The sequence below is a fragment of the Leptonychotes weddellii genome, chromosome 14 (assembly GCF_054177405.1).
Source record: "Leptonychotes weddellii isolate Sample4059 chromosome 14, ASM5417740v2, whole genome shotgun sequence".
Classification (NCBI taxonomy): Eukaryota; Metazoa; Chordata; class Mammalia; order Carnivora; family Phocidae; genus Leptonychotes; species Leptonychotes weddellii.
This window is the reverse complement of record NC_138382.1, coordinates 21,683,088-21,697,905: the sequence shown is the minus strand read 5'-3', so window position 1 is coordinate 21,697,905 and position 14,818 is coordinate 21,683,088.

The following is a 14,818-nucleotide window of genomic DNA, read 5'->3' as shown; positions in this document are numbered from 1 at the left end:
AGACAAAGCACTCCCACCATTGTTCAGCTAGGATTCTGTGGTCTTGCTAACTGCAAAATGACTGAATCAGTAAGTAGGCTTTGCTTCTCTCCAACTCACACTGTGTAATGTCCGTTGGGAATCACTTGGTACAGGATTGATCAACTACAATTAGGTTTAGGTGCAAGTGGGATAAAATCCAAATTAACGTAACTCGAATTAGCTAAAAGGACATTTTTTTTCCCCCATCTAAAGCAAAGCAGTTCAGGACTGATTCTGATCTCCAAGAGGACAAGGGTTCAGGCTCATCGTTTTTACTCCATCATGGTCCACCTCATGGTCCAAGATGGCTGCTGGATCTCCAACCATTATTTAAATTTCAGTCAACAGGAAGGAAATAAAAGCCAGAAGAAGGGGAAAAGAATGCATGTAAGCATTTTTACAAAATTTCTTGGAACCTGCCCATGTCCTCTACCTAATCTTTGTTAACGCAGAGTTACCAGATACTATAATGAATAGATATCTGGTCTAATGGACGCTATGCACAAACCCATGTAATTATAGTCCAGATCCTGGTCCCCAGAGCAGGCAGAGTGGGTAAGCATCATCTCTTACTGAAAGTGTTACCTTAGCCAAACTTCTTGTCTGTGGTGCTAGACGTCTCACACACAGAGACTGCCAGCTTCTCTAGAGCCTGTATTAAGGTTAGCATTTTCTCTTTCTCTGTCTCTCTCTTTTTTTTAACTACAAAATACTTACTTGCATCTCAACATTTATTTCAGATCATTAAAGAAACTTAAGTTGAATATTCCTTGAGACCATTACCTTATCTTTCTAATATTAATATTTCAATATTATTTATCATTATGTTCTTAAAATATAATCTTATAATTCTAGAAACCAGAAGAAGGGTCCAAGATCCTTAGACCACAAATCCTTGATACTGACCTAAGGTTTCAGATGCAGTCTTGCCACAGAAAACCTCACTGGCTAGTTCGTCTATCTCCTTCCTGAATCTGACAACCTGGAAGGGGATGCAGGGCCCAGCACCTTCTATCCCTCTTATATTATTCTTGACTAAAAAATAACGATCCCAACTGTGTGGCTGGGTCTAGCAGACACTCCAACATGGAGTGTTTCTTTAGCAGGTGAGTAATTCTTGAGCTGTGTTCCAACAATTATAATGAGCCCGCCTGGACTCATAGCTCAGTTCTAGCAATTACGGGGTATATGACCTGGCAAGAATTACTCTCTGCATCAGGTGAGTAGGAGTCAACATATGTGTCATCTACATCAGGTGGCTTCTGAGAAGAAATGACCCCCATAGATGCAAAATGCTTAGCAACAAATACCTGATGGGTAATGATGTGCTAAGTGTCAACCATTATCATTATCATTAGTTTATGCTTTAGAGGCTACTTCTGTATGAAAAAGTAAGGGAGATAATATTTTTGCCTTTTTAAAGATAATTAAAAGAATTCACTCAACAAATATTTATTGACAAATTACTATGGTTTATCTCAGGCACTTTCCCCGATAGAGGTAAAAGGGAGAGAGAAGAAGGTAGGGAGGCAGGTGGGCAAGCAGGGCGTGGGGCAGATGGCCTGGAAGCATGTTTTTGAGGACCCGAGTCCATCACTGAGAGCAAGAAGACAAGTCCCTCCCTGAGTTTTTTATGCATTTCCAATCCCTGGGGGGAGGCTCTTCATTACAACTAATGGCTATGTGTGCATCTAGGCAGGGAGCAGGTGTTAATCTACACAGACTAGTTAATAGTCATTAATAGCACTTAAAAATCCAATAAACCCAGAAGGATGTTCTAACTATTCACATGAGAGACAGAATTCTGCGAGGCCCTTCGTGTGCAGTAACACACATCACTATCTCATCCTCAATGGCAAGGCTTCCTGCCTAAGCGCCAGTAACATGAACATTTTTCTGACCCACCCTGTGTGCTAGACACTGTTCCAACACTGAAGATAAAAAGATTAATGAGATCTGCTTACTGGCCCTAGAAGCGTATAGTATGGAAGGCAAAGCTGTCTGGAACTGACCATAATATAGGGTGATAAGAGCTATGGGAGGAAAATGAACTAAATTCCACAGGAGACTGTGATTAATGATCTGTTTTCTGCTTGAAATGGGACCTCCTTAACATCAAATCCTGTCCAAGAGGGAAGGGATTTAGCAAACAAAACAGCAGTGATGGCACAAAGCGAATGAACACAACTAGCTGCAGAGGTACATGCTTCCAAAAAAATCTTGTAAAACTTCAGGGAAAATGGCAGACTGAAACACTGTTAGTATGTGCCCTTTCCCTGGCCAGGCTCCAAACACATCGTGGACAAAATACAACCATTAAAAAAAAAAAAAACATTCTAAGCTGAATTCAAAATAAAGATTTGGATATCCTTAGGCACCAGAAAATAAAAAAAGAAATTAAAAGCTACAGAGTTAAATCTTAGACATGATGCCATGGCTGCCCAAGGAAAAGGGCGAACAGTATCAGAGACGATGTAGGGATTTTGAGGGGCTAAGATATATGGCCTTGAAACAGACCTCGGAAAGGTTATTTGCTTTGAGAAGGAAGGGTTTAAAAAAACAACCATACTATAATAGGGCCTACTGGGTGGCAAGGAAGTACATCTGTTTCATGCCACTGGATGGACAGAATTAAAAACTATATGCCTGTGCCATGTGTGAGTTAGAGATCTCAAGTACACCCTTCGCTGCATGGGACCATGATGCTAACCCCAAGGAAGTGGTCCTAGGCAAGTACAACCCACTGGACACCTGATGGAACAAAGCAAAAAACACTCTGTAAGGAGGTTTCCACATCCCAGGGATTGGGGACACACACAGAGGAAGAAATAGCTCCATCTGAAGATGAACTCACACCCAGAAATGAAAGGCCATAGTAAGGAACTGTCCCTTGTGAGGAAAACCCAAAAGACGCTATACAAAAATACAGCAGAATATCTAAAAGAGACATTTTTAAACCAACCAAACAATGCCAAAAAACTGTACATGCCAACTTCACGTAGCTGAATAAGCAAACATACTTAGTATGACTGAATATAGGAAGGGCTTCACCCAAAGACCAACCCCCCACACTAGTGTTCAAATTTCGACTTTTAGTAAATCATTCCTTCATATGAAACATTTTCTTCTTTCAGCTATCCTTTTAAAATATGCATATACTCCTGGGAAAATTAATACAAGCTAGCCTTTCTCAAATTTCAGTGTTTATTGCAATCATCTGTGGAGCTCTTTTAAAAGGAGTCCTACCCAACAAAATTCTGGTGTAAGTGAATTTAGCATGAGAGTCAAGAATCTGTATATTTAACAAGTGTCCCAGGTGATTTCCAGAGAGGCTCAGGAGGGCAGTACAGTGAGGACGGGTTTGAACTGTGGACCAAAGGGTCTACTGTAGAAACTTTTTTTTTTTTAAAAAAGATTTTATTTATTCATTTGAGACACAGAGATACGGAGAGAGAGAGAGCATGAGCAGTGGGAGAGGCAGAGGGAAAGGGAGAAGCAGACTCCCTGCTGAGCCAGGAGCCCGATGTGGGGCTCGATCCCAGGACCCTGGGATCATGACCTGAGCTGAAGGCAGACGCTTAACCATCTGAGCCACCCAGGCGCCCTGTAGAAACTGTTTAAGGGGCTGGGAAGCAGTGTGCTTGGGACCCTTCAGTTAAGAACTCTGTATTTCATGGTAGAATAACTTTAGAACTATACATAGTCCACAGATATTCTTCTACCTACACACCTTATTTTTTTTTAAGATTTTATTTATTTATTTGAGAGACAGAGAGAGAGAGTAAGTGGGAGGGAGAGGGAGAAAGAATCTGAGGCAAACTCCGTGCTGAGCACAGGCCCAGCATGGGGCTTGATCCCACAACCAGGAGATCATGACCTGAGCCGAAATCAAGAGTCAGATGCTTAACCAACTGAGCCACCCAGGCGCCCCATTTAAGAATAATTTTTAACATCCTAATATGGTTATTTGTTGTAGAAGTGAAAAGAAAGGAGAGAGAGGGAGAGGGACAGTTGCTAAGTCAAAAGTTAAGAATTAAGCAAAACAAGGAGGAATTATTATCTTTATTATGTCTGTCAAATACAGCTTAGGGTATCTGAGACATTTACTACTTGCCAAACATCCATGGACTCTTCCACATTTCCAAACAGTGGGTGTGGCCATGTGGCTAGTTCTGGCAGTGAGCAGAAGGAATATATGTGCCTTACCGAACTAACCCCTAAAGGCTGTGTGCAACTGTCTGGCCCTCCATTTCTCTTCCCCATGCATGGAGGTCAATTGCCCAGTAGGGTCGCCTGACCCCAATCAAACTTGGCGTGAGCCATAAACAAACCTTTGTATTGTTAAGTCCCTGAAATTGAGGGGAGGGAGAGTTTGTTACCACAGCATAGCCTAACCTGATACAGTAGTCTCTAAGAAAGGGAAATAGGTATCATCTTATTAAAGCAAATGGCCTCCCATGCCCTGATAGTTACAGGTAACAGTTCCTGTCTTGCACCCTCTTTAGCTATTTATTTTCCACCACTGCTTCCAACATCTTCAAATTGCTACAGATGAGGGGCACCCGGGTGGCTCAGTCAGTTAAGTGTCCAACTCTTGATTTCGGCTCAGGTCACAATCTTGGGGTGGTGAGATGGAGCCCTGCTCCAGGCTCTGCACTCAGCGCAGAGTCGGCTTGTCCCTCTCCGTCTGCTCCTCCCCTGCTTGCTCTCTCTCTAATAAATAAATAAATAAATAAATAAATAAATAAATAAATAAAATCTTTTTATAAATAAATACAATAAATAAATAAATAAATTGCTAACGATAAACAGAGACCCCAATAACCTCCAGAGTTCTACAACTTATTCATTTGCTTAGCGTACTACCTGATCCTTTAGGAAGAGTTCCATAAAGCTCTCAGTGTGTGTGTGTGTTAAGATGTTATTTTTAGGAAGCAAAAGATCCTGATTTTTCTGATCCATACAGGCACTTACTGTCAATACACACATCTCACTGACCTCTAGTTTCCTTTTGCCGTAAAGAGAATAGCAGAACCAAGCAGATGTTCTGGCCACTCTGCAGCTGCTTGATTTACAATGTGACACCAAATTTATGAAATTAGCTGGGGGACCCCATGGCATCTTAAGGTTTCAGGAAAGGAAATTCACAGGTTTGAGTCAACCCAGGTTGCATGTTGTCAAGAAGTCCGCAGTGGGAAGTTGCTGTGAGGTCCCCAAAGGACAGCCATGGAAGTTGGCGGAGGGCAAAAAATGAACATAAAGCAACAGGCTTCCTTCCTTGACAGGACCAATGCGAGGGCCAGGAGGAAGAGGAAGCATGGAGAAAAATCCCAAGAAGGAAAGAGACCCCATTTTTCAAACTGATAGTTTCCCCGAGGTTTGCCTCCCAACCCCACCCAGCATGGGTAGGACTTGGGAACCTTTTCCACCATGGTGAGGGAACACCTGCCCTGGGCTCATGTGGAAGGTTGCGCCATTCCTTCTGCACTTCTGCATGCTCCCCACCGCTGTTGTGCTCACAATAAAAAATGGGGTCTCTGTAGGCTGAAAAGAGGTCTGGTTTGGAGATTAGTGAGCTCAAGAGAGCCAAATAAAGTTTGACAACATCAGAGTTGAGAAGTCTGTCCTGAGGCAACACACTTAGTCATTTGCAGTGTTTCAGTGCAGGAACTTGCAAAGACACAATCCCCACCATCTATTGTTCTCTGCTTCTAAGCGGAGTGCCTGATAATTGCATTTTAAAAGATCTCTTTGAACTCCTTTGCTTTTATAAAAATTATAAAATCATTGCCCATGAAATTTGCCAGCCACCCTCATGATAAAAACAAAAACAAAAACAAAAAACTCACATGTTCCAAAGGCCCATGCAACAATTTTGAAGAAAAAGGGCCGCCTGGGTGGCTCAGTTGGTTAAGCAACTGCCTTCGGCTCAGGTCATGGTCCCAGGGTCCTGGGATTGAGCCCCGCATCGGATTCCCTGCTCAGCGGGAAGCCTGCTTCTCCCTCTCCCACTCCCCCTGCTTGTGTTCCATCTCTCGCTGTGTCTCTCTCTCTGTCAATTAAATAAATAAATAAAATCTTAAAAAAAAAAAAAACAATTATGAAGAAATGAATGGATACAAGATCAAGAGGAGAAGGTAACTGGGAGAACAGTGAGAAAGGCAGTTTTAGACACTTTGGGCTTGAGATGCTAATGGAAACATCCTACACTAGAGTGACAGATTTGAGTACTTAAAAATGTAAAATTCTGCATGACAAAAGCACCACAAATAAGCCCAAAAGACAAGCAACACATTTTAGGAAAATATATACAGTGTACTAAATAAAAGATTGTGCCAAATATATAGATTTCCTAAAAATCTGTGAGGCCCGTATCTCCATAGTTAAATGAGCAAAAGCTATGAACAGGCGATTTGCAGAAGAATTACAAATATCAATAAACAGATGGTGAAATGTCAATAAGAAGATGGTGAACCTAATCTATAATAAAAGAAATGCACATGAACAACCAGACATCAAAATTTTTGCCCACTGGCTTGGCAAAAACAAAAGGGAGGGATGGTTTCAAATGTCGAGGATGCTATAAAGAAACAAACATTCTCATTCAATGTGGAAGAAATATAAATTTTAAAGCCTGTTGTGCATAGGGAGAAACAAATTGGCAAGAGCCATCACAATTTTAAATGTGCCCAACACACAGAGCAGTTTCATTGCTACCAATCTATCCTAGAGAAACATACACACAGGCCCAAAAAGCAGGACTAGGCTATTCTTGGCTGCTTTGTTTGTAATAGTGAACACTGGAAACAATTCAAATATCCATCAATAAGGGAGTGATTACGTGTATTATGGCACACCCTTATAAAGAAATGTTTTACTGCCATTTTAAAAAGAATGTAGTAGATTTTTATATGCTGATATGGGAAGATCTCCAAATCAAAAAGCAAGTCAACTGGTAAAATACAGAACATGTGAGCCCATTAAATTACATGGAAAAAGGACCGGAAAGCTACCCACTGAAGTGTTAACATTAATTTTCTTTGGGATGGGCGATGGTTATGGGAAAGGTGCAAGGGTTACTCTTACCTTTTACTTCAACCATTTCCATATATGCTTTACTACAACGAATTTTAGGAGACAGGAAATTGATGGAGTACGAGGCACGAGAATCCATTTGCTTTTACTGCTTAGAAAGGCAAGAACAGTACAGTGGTGAAGACCACGAGCTCCCGAATCGTATTTCCCAGTTTCAAATCCTGTCCACCCTGCTCTACTTAACACTGTGTGACCTTTGGGCAAGTTTCTTAATACCCTGGCCCTCTGCATGCTCATTTTTAAAGTAGGGTTGGTAGATTCCACCTATAAGTGATACCATACGGTGTTTGTCTTTCTCTATCTGATTTATCTCCACAATACAGTATGATGTCACTTACAGGTAGAATCTAAAAAAGCCAAACTTATAAAAACAGAGAGTAGAAGGGGTGGGGGGCAGGGGGCATTGGGGAGATGTTGTGTAAGACTACAAACTTGCAACTAGTAAATAAATGAGTCCCAGAGATCTAAGGCACAGCACAGTGATTATCGACAACAGCATTGTATTATAAACTTCAAAGTTGCTAAGAGACTAGATCTTAATTATTCCCAACACACACCAAAACTGATAATTGCATATGATAGAAGTGTTAGCTAACACTACAGTGGTAATCATACTGCAATATATAAGTGCACGAAATCAACACATGTACACCTTAAACTTACACAATGTTATTATATATCTCTATCTCAAAAAAAAAAAAAAAACCCAAATTTTAAAAATAAATAAAGTGGGATTTGTGGTGCCCCGTACATACTGGTGCTATTATTAATATCACTTTGGGTGGCAAAGTTTATGTTCTAGTCCCTTCTTTCAGGGGCCAATCACAATAATTAGTTTGGAAATAAATAATATTTACATAATAAAATAGTACTGATTTTGATCATTGTTAATACTCAGAGGAACATATGGACGATGCATGGAATAATTAATCATGTCTATAAAACAGAAAACAAATGTTATTAATACTGATGCTATAAAAGCAACGGTTGTTAAAGTTATAAAAATAACCAAAAGAAGAATGGAAAAGAGTAACTAATTTTAAAAATGCAAAGAGAGGACTTACGCTCATTAATGTAGGCTGATTTGGCTGAAACATTTCATAGTGGAGAAGACTAGATCCTATCCGAAGTGGGTGAGTCAAGAAACAGAGATACACACATCTTATTTAAAATATGGAACTGGACATCAGAAGCACTAGACAAATAAACAGTTCAAATAATTTTCCTCACGGAGAAGCATCAGGGAGACTTTTATATTGTAATTGAATTTTGTAATAGAATGCATTTTTTCCCATGATATTCAAAAACTAGGAGGCTCTTGCCATAGTGGAGGCATGGTAGTGTGTGGTGTGCTTGTGTTGACTGCATACAAATTCCACAGATGGAGAGTTATGCCCCCAAACCTGATGGCAGTTACTGTCAGTGGGGAAGGAAAGTGGGCAGCTGAGGGATAGGAGTAAGGTGAGTACCTTTCACTAAATCCATTTTGGGTCTTTAAAATTTTATGCCATGTTCATATATCACCTACTCCCAAAACAATAATTTTGTAAAGCCTCTGCCTTTCACAACACGACCCTGTCCATAAGGATAGAGCCCTCAACTTCCAAATGCAAGCATTACCTGGGCTTGTACCACTCTCTAGTTCCTGTGTTCGTACTCACTGTTTCTCTTCTGTCAACCCCACCAGAATCCTCACCAACAGCAACCTCCAGAATTCCAGGAAGAACAGGTGCACCCCCTTACGGAGGGTTATGAATGCACATTTGGACTGTCCAGTTTTTCAAAATGTTACCAAGCATGAGCTTTGGTAAAACTGCTGAAGGGCCTGCTTTATACTGCATGCCCAAGGATGTCAATGTGCCAGTCTGTCTGTTTTATTTTATTTTTTTAAAGATTTTATTTATTTATTTGACAGAGAGAGACACAGAGAGAGAGGGAACACAAGCAGAGGGAGTGGGAGAGGGAGAAGCAGGCTTCCCGCTGAGCAGGGAGCCTGATGCAGGGCTCGATCCCAGGACCCTGGGATCATGACCTGAGCCGAAGGCAGATGCTTAACGACTGAGCCACCCAGGCGCCCCAGTCTGTCTGTTTTAAAACATGGCCTCAAGTTTTTGTCTTTGTTTTTTTGCTTTCTTCCCATCAATCTTGAACTACTCATCTCCTCCCATGTTTTGGTTATTCAACAACTGTGTTTAGAGAAGAAGGCAAAGCAATGTATGTGACTGGTCCCAGGGTGAGATGCAAGGATGTCATGGGCTGGTGGCTGGACTATAATGGTGGGGCCGGGCGGGGGGCGGGGGGCGGTGCAGAATTGCCTGGAAAACTGCCCCGCTTTCTTGGACATGTGTCTGTAGATAGGAAGACTGGTCATGTACAACCTAGCACTTTCAGTAACTATCATAATTTCAAAGAAGTAATGATGAATATAAACAATATTTCAAGATAACTGAAACTACTGTAATAATACATGAAAGTATCACTGATTTCTTTTGCTGGCAAAGTCCCAGGATCATAGGTACAACTAATAGTAGTGAGGTTTGTGGCCCACATTCATAATTGAAGGAAATGCTGTATTTTTGCTTGAGGTTAGTGCAAATAAATGTACAATTGTTCCCATCCAAGATCATGAACACCTTAAGTTTTATCTGTGGACCCGAGATGAAGAAGACCTTGTTCTAGATCCAAGTATACCCAGAATTATAAATCCTATCTAAGAAGGGCTAGGCTTGATCTGCAGCCAGGCTGGAAGCCTTAGACACATTTTGAGAGCTGTTTCAGACAGAAGCCACATGCCAGACTGGGGAGGATTCCGTACTGACTCAAAGTCAAATACATAAAAATTCAAAGGAAAAAATCTAGACTTTTAAATAGATTACCTGGGATGTGCAGCACAGGTCATGGTTTTGAGCAATCAGAATTGTTCTCATTCATTTTATCTCCCTAGGCTAGTGAGAGATGATTACAGAAACCACAAGTTAGAGATATTTTGAGCTTTGGTAAAACTGCTGAAGGGCCTGCTTTATACTGCATGCCCAAGGATGTCAATGTGCCAGTCTCTCTCAGTTTTAAAACATGGCCTCAAGTTTTTGTCTTTATTTTTTGCCTTCTTCCCATCAATCCTGAATTAAGATTGGCTTGTGACCATTTGGCCAATAGCATCCTATAGAAGTGAGGTTGCATGACTTCCAAAGTTCAGTTATAGAATATTATGGAACTCCTGCCTTGTTTGCTAAAAATACTTGCTCTTGGAGTTCTGAGCCACCGTGTAAGAAGTCTATCCTGAGACTGCCATGCTGCGAGGAAGCCCAAACCACGTGAGTCCCCTATTTGGGACTCTCAACTGGTGTAGCACCCCATTTGGCAGTCCCAAATAGCCTGGACTTCACGTATGTGAGTGGAGAAACTTTCAGATGATTCCATCCTCCAGCCATTTGAGGAGACCCCGGATGTTCAAGCCTTCCCAGTTGAGTCCCCAGTCACTGAGGAGCAGAGCCAAGTCATCTTTGCTTTGCTTGCCCAAATTCCTGACCCACAGAATCCATGAGCGTAACAAAATGATTGGGCATTGTTATGCCATGAAGCTGTGAAGTAATCTGCTACACCACCAAAAATAACAAAAAACAAAATAAAGTCTAGTATCTAACCAGGAGAAAGCTGGTAGAAAAGCTGAAGCGGTCAATATGCAGACATAGTGACCAAACACCGGTAAAAATTCATCAGAGCATCCCCAACCAGACGCTTTCATATACATTAAATTGTTGTTCTAAACCAACGTATTAGCTATAGGCCAGAGGTCAAAAATCTAATTGCCGTAAGTGCTTATCGTATGTTACTTCTGATCAATGTGAAATCTGACCTTTTTCTACCTTCCTTTCCCCATCCTCCAGTTGCATGCATAAGACTCCAAGGCTCAGATGGCTAAGCCATGACATAGGAGGAATCTGAGTCCCTGAATGCTTGATGGTGGGAAGGAAGCCCATCCACTCCCAGGGACACCCATATTGGATTGTTACATGGGTAATGTGATACACTTCTATACATTATTGAGTCAATGGACTGTCTGAGTTTATTTGTTACAGCATCTAATGTTACCCTAACTGATACAGCAACTCACACTTGGCCTCAATGTCAAGAGAATAATAAGCAGGGATAGAGAATATGGAGAATATAAAAACATCAGCCCCAACTCCACTCTAGCTGATTTTTATCATGTGGAAATGTGGAACCAGTTGCCAGATGTTCCTATTTATTTGAGAGATGCCAGCAATCCTTATTTTTATAGGCAGCCTTAAGTTTAATGGTTTATGCGATTAAAAAAAGTATCAGTGAAGAAGCCAAACAAAACTCACCTTCCAGCCCATTTTGCCACCTTGCACTTCTCTGGGCTCTAGACCAAGACTGATGGGATCCCTTTATAATTATGGTGTTAGATGAAGGGGCTAACCGTTATTGAAAATGCACTGTATCATACCACACGTTTATCCCATCTGTCACATCTTTGTCAGAGCTGTCATCTTGGAACTGCTCATCTCCCCCTCAGCAGCCTTCCACTTCAAAAGACTAAAGTTCTTTTTAGCTCAGTGTCCAAAGCCCCCCAGTCTGGCCCTCACCTAACCTGCCACAGTATCCTCCTCCAGCTGCATCAGACTCTGCCCTTCCATGTATCTTCTAAACCCTGGGCTTTGCTCAAACTGCCCTACAGAACACATTCATCTCATGGTTCAAGGTTCAATTGATGGACCACACAGGCAAAGGAGTGCGAAACCAAACAGATCTGTCCTCGGATTCTGTGATACTCACTGAGTGGCCTTAGTGAAGTCCCCTAAGCTTCGCCAGGCTGCACGCCATAGAGCCTGAAAATTGCAGAAACCCCAGCCATCTATTCAGCTAGCTCAGGAGCCAGCAAACTCTTTCCGTAAATGACCAGAGCATGAATATTTTCAGCTTTGCAGGACATGTGGTCTCCATACGGTGAACTCTGCCGCCATAGTGTGAAGGCAGTCCTGGTCAACACATAAACAATTGGACCTGGCTGTGTTCTAATAACACTTTTATTTATGGACACTGAAACTGGAATTGCATTTAATTTTCATGTCATAAAATATTATTTTGCCTTTGAATTTTTTTCAACTATTTAAAAATATAAAAACCGTTCTCACCTTGTGGGCTAAACATGATCAGATGGCTGGGCAGATTTGCCAACCCCTGACCTAGTTCATGGCCACGTGACTAATCCTGGCCAATGGGATCTGTGGCCAAGTTCTCCGGAGTGGCTTCCGGGAAAAGTGTCCCCCTCATTGGTCCACCCCCATTGGGAGAACACACTCGTCCTCTCGTGCCGGACATCATCTTACCTCCATCCAGTGCCATCCTGGGCCATTAGAGGTAAGGCTGGTGACTTAGCCAGAATATTGAAAGAGGGGTGACAAATAGAAAGACCCTAGATCCTTGCTGATATCATTAAGCTGCCAAAACAACCCTGACACCATCTGACTGCAGAGTTTATTTCATAAGAAACAGAATTTTCCTCATTGTTTAGCTGGGTGTTTTGCAGTGGTGTACCAAGTAGGGGGAGCAGTCTGCCATGGGTATAGGCAGTAAGGGAGTGTGTTGTTTGCAGGGAATTTAAAAACAGTAATAAAACCAACTAAAAGTCCATCTGCCTTTTATTACCACTATGCACCAGCAACTCTAAACCATGCCTGTGATAAATTACTCACCCTGGTTCAGGTCCTCTGCTCCCACCACTCCTCAGTCTTGTTCCCCAACTAATACTTTGTACCTCCCAGTCAAGAGGTTCCTAACTGATACGCATGTCCCAGCACCCAGCATGGTGTCTTGACTTTATAAATATTTTGCTGAAGTGCTAAAGAACCCATGATCCACACACATGCACACGAGGATATATATGAACCCATGCAGCAGTGAGTCATGTTACAATTGCATTCTACTGGCTTAAGAAAATGAAGAGTAGGGCACCTGGGTGGCTCAGTTGGTTAAGCGACTGCCTTCGGCTCAGGTCATGATCCTGGAGTCCCGGGATCGAGTCCCATATCGGGCTCCTTGCTCAGCAGGGGGTCTGCTTCTCCCTCTGACCCTCCCCCTCTCATGTGCTCTCTCTCTCTCATTCTCTCTCTCAAATAAATAAATAAAATCTTTAAAAAAATAAATAAATAAATAAATTTAAAAAAGAAAATGAAGAGTATTCTTCAGTTTCTGCCACTTGACATTTCTTAAACCCACAGTGGAATCATGAGGCCTCTACCCTATTGTGACCTCACATAGCTTTACCATGGTTTCTCAAGCCCTGGCTGGCTTTGCCAGGACGGTCCCAGAGAAGGGTGCATTTGCTTGAAGTAAAAAGAGAAGAATCCAAATAAACTTAAAACAGCGCACTTGAATTTACTCAAGAAATGCACAGTGTCCCAAAATAAGAAAATCATCACAACCTAGAAAAATGTAGCCCAAGTCCCCAGGATTTCGAACCATATGAAGTGGTGGATGGGCTGCTAGAGGTGGGCACAGCTCCTAGGCAGCGTGCCTCACTCCCCCTGGCTCTGCTCTGGGCTGCCCAACCATAACTTAGCATGTTCTAGAGCTGTTTTCTATTAAAAATGTGTACACATGACTTAAACATCAAGCTTTAATTTTTACCCAGACCCTTTCCCAGGTATATTTTCACTGTGCTAAAAAACCACACACACATGCATCATGCGTACACCATCATACACACACACGCATCTACACAAAACACGTGTGTACAGACATGCACACAGATGCACATATGCATGTGAACGTGCAGCACACGTCAACACACACACGTGGGCAAAAACCCTCTTGCATACACGAACAAGGCACATGTACACATACACACATACGTGAACACAAAGACATATACGTGCAAGTGTACACACACAACAAATACATGTCCATACTCACATCCCTCAGCACCTGGACATGAGATTTTTTTTGGTTTAACTTAATACAGCGGACTTATTCAGAAAGGCTCAACACTCAGAACAAACTAGTTTGAAACCTGGCTCCAACTCTTCCTAGCTGTATAATTTTGGACACGTTATTTAACTTCTCCGAACTAACCTTTGTTCGATAATGTAAAATTTGAGTGACAAAAGTCCCTCTATGATAGAATTATTGCAGGGCTTGGACAAGATGACGTTTATAAATGCTCAGCACAACCCTGTCCCATACATACTATCTACGCTATTAATACTATCATCAGCATCCCCAGCATGTTCTGTTTTTTATCGGTACCAATAAATTTTTATACATTCCTTGTATTTTCCCAGGGTAAAGAGAGAAGGGGAAAAGGTCAGCATGTGTGTGACAAAACAATAGCAAGTGGGAAAGGAAGTACCCAACACAGTGGGAAACTCAACCACCCAATAAGTACTCCCCAGAGATGGAGTCCTTAACGCCCCAGGCGGCTCAGTTTCCTGCAGTTCAGAAATGAGGGGAAGGGATCAGGGAAAGAACACATAGATGGGGGCGCCTGGGTGGCTCAGTTGGTTAAGCGACTGCCTTCAGCTCAGGTCATGGTCCCGGCGTCCTGGGATCGAGTCCCACATCGGGCTCCCGGCTCGGCGGGGAGCCTGCTTCTCCCTCTGACCCTCTCCCCTCTCATGCTGTTTCTCTCTCTCTCTCTCTCTCTCAAATAAATAAATAAATAAAATCTTTAAAAAAA